Source organism: Pinus tabuliformis, chromosome 6 (genome assembly GCF_031772625.1).
Source record: "Pinus tabuliformis cultivar Carrire ecotype Pingquan chromosome 6, CPIR1, whole genome shotgun sequence".
Taxonomy (NCBI): Eukaryota; Viridiplantae; Streptophyta; class Pinopsida; order Pinales; family Pinaceae; genus Pinus; species Pinus tabuliformis.
Window position 1 is genome coordinate 1750522181 of NC_142292.1, and position 3169 is coordinate 1750525349.

General features: G+C 37.3%; 1 pseudogene; it reads right to left on the reverse strand.

Moving 5' to 3' along the window:
* Window positions 1-554: 554 nt before the first annotated feature.
* Window positions 555-1882, reverse strand: LOC149265923 (BTB/POZ domain-containing protein At3g05675-like; annotated as a pseudogene).
* Window positions 1883-3169: the final 1287 nt, after the last annotated feature.

The window sequence follows — 3169 nt, forward strand, 5'->3', positions numbered from 1 at the left end:
TTAATATTACAAACAACCCTCCATTGTTCATTGTAGTAACTATCACAAACCTAGGGTTTTAGGAATGTAACTATACCTACCTCTGCCACTGGGATGCTCCACTATTCTACCAAGTCCATTTAATGAATAGTAGAGATACATGCCCAAGAAGCAACTTTGTTTTGGAATGCCCAGATGGGGATTGGTTTTCTATTCTAAAAACAAATGAATTCTTTCCTTCAACTTCGTAGCTTAATTGGAATGTATGGTGTAGTTTTCTCTAAACCTTACGTGCAATTCCAGTGATTTAATGATTCCTTTTACTATGATCTCAATCCTCCATCTAGTTTAATTGATTGGCTTCCTTTCTCTTTGAATTCATCAATTTAAGGTGAATTGTACATAGTATTATATGGTCCTTTATTTAACCATATTGAATCATGTAATGAGTGCCCCAAATTTCTGTGAGTGAATACAAGCCATCTCCTCTTTGTTGCCTTGCATCTATAACACCACAATTCAAAAGCTTCCCTTAAATATGGATGTCTTGCTTGCTATGTTTGAAGCCAATTATATTAATGGCCAACATTGGTAGTAGTAGAGGTATTGTCAGTATTAACACCAATCAAACCCAAATATTGTGTCCTTTTTTCTGCCTTGTATATATAACACCACACTCCAAAAACTTCACTTAAATCTAGGCATCTTTCTTGCTCTGTTTTAAGCCGTTCACCTAAATTCTCAACTCGATCACTAGAAGGAAATGCCAGAACCCGGGAAATGAGCACATATTCTATGCTTTGACGGAGATCATTATCCATTTGGTAAGGCATTTTATCATAAAACATTTGTAGGTCAAGTTGTGGCTTTGTCTCCCTTATAAATGGTAACCAAAGTTTCAATGAATGTGTTTGGCTTGGAGAAGAAAGGGTTACATTTTCATACCCAACTGCCTCCAAAACCTTTCTTGTAACTTCAATAAAGTTCAATTTTTTTCCCAGAGGCATGAATTGAATGTTATCTCCTTAATTTCGTAAATAAATATATTTGAATCTTTTATCCACTTGCTGACAAATTCAGTTAAAGGATCCATCTTAGGTAAAATATGACACAACCATAAGAAGTTAGCCAAAAATCTTAGAATGTGATTTTGGTGGTCTTATAGGACATCTTTTGTATGAGATAACAAAGATGCATTTTATTTTCAAAAATGGCAAACAACTCTCATAGATGTTTTTTTACTTCATACTTTACATTGTCATCTATTCTATGTAGAGGCACATCATCATATTCAACAAGCATATACTCTCACTGCTCTTGTGCAGAAGATTTGAGTTCATCCGGAGAAGCATGTAAATGAGAATGCTTTATGTCAACTTGAATTTGAGCATGTGTGGTAGAGAGAAACACATTTCTTACCACTTCTAAGTCAACTAATTGAAGTCTAGAAACGATGGGAATGACTTCTAAACCTAGCTATGGAAGGGCTTTTATAATTTCTTTCTATTCATATTCTTCTAAGGGAACTGTCTCTAAATATTGAACACATTTTGAAATTATTCAATCAGTACCATGTTCGGTGGTTGCTTTAAAAATGCCAAGAGTCATTTTTACATGTAACCATAAACCTATCACTAGATTGTTGTCCATATAAAAAATCCTTAAAATGTTCAAATGATGATTATATTTAGATTCACAGCAGCAAAGTTCTACGTAATTTTAGAAATTGGCATATGGGCTAGTCATCTGAAAGATTCTTCGCAAAATATTTGTTTTGTTTTACTAATTTTTCTTCATGGTAGTTAAACGAGTCTTCTTTTCCATCACCTATCCTTAATCTCACAATTACTTCACTGGTGGGATGATCCACAATTTTTCTTAATGCAACATTCTCTTTTATCATGGGAAAATGAAATCCATTCAAGATTCATAACAAACAAAAATAGTAACTTGAGGGGAAGCTGACACACTCCATCCTCATCCAATGGAAAGGTATATCCTAAAATATATTGTCCCAAAGTAGACAAGTATAATCATTATCACAGCAAGAGATGTAATGGAGAGTAGCTGATGAGGATCGCGTGCAGCCCTAGCTGCTACTGCAGCTCCTAGTGCGAAGCAGCAACTACTGCGCCTCAGTGGCCCCTGCTGTTGAGGATATCTTGACAAGCATTGGAAGGCGAGATCACAACTTTAGCATTCGGCAGGCAGATACTCCTTAGATCGTATTGGCCCTCAGCGACCTTCTGGTGTTGAGGCTTGAGCATGATGGATCCATCAGAGGATGAAGAACATCATTCAGATCACCAGCAAGAAATAAAAGTAACAGAAAAAGCTTTTGCCTCCCTTATCTCTGCAATGGGTCCGGCAAAGAACCAACCGTCAGTTTCAAAGTTTGTTAAAAGAATGGAAGAAATACCAGAAATATCTCTTCCTCCAGCACTCCCTAGAAAAGTAGCACTCTCCCTAGCAGAACGAGGATTAGTAAGGCAATTTATTGGGTTATAGCCATCACCTAAGACTATACAAAAGTGGGTAGAAAGAAACTGGGCTGCATCAGTAAATGGGAAGATCTGAATCAAGTTTTGTGGTAATGGTTATTACACCTCCCATTTTGAAACCAAAGAGGACCGTGATCTGGTATTCAGGAATGGTCTGTATTTAATGGATACAAGGGGATTGTATCTGAACAGATGGACACCAGACTTTGATCCAGAAATGGATGTTCCAAATGTTGTACAAGTATGGCTAAGATTGTCACATCTTCCCCTTCACTAGATGGGATATGATTTAGTTAAAGCCATAGGAAACGTAGTCGGGAAATACAAAGATAGATGCAAGCCTAAAGAAAACATGCATGCATGTGCTCGAATCTGCGTGGATGTGGATCTAGGGAAAGGTATCCTAGAAGCTATCAAAATCAAAGTGGATCAGTGGATGCACATACAACAGCTGGACTATGAGAAAATCCCCTTCAAATGCAAGGTATGTCATGAATACGGTCATTTTCCAAATAGATGTACAAAAAACAAGGAAAATGAAAGTGAAAAGGTCGAGGATCTGGAAAATAAATGGGAGCAGGTCAAAAGAAAGAAGACAGCTAGCAAGCAACTAGTCCAGCCCTCCTCTCAACCCTCATCATCTGTTGAAGCTCACCCTTCGCCAAAAGCAGTCTTAACCAGCCACAACC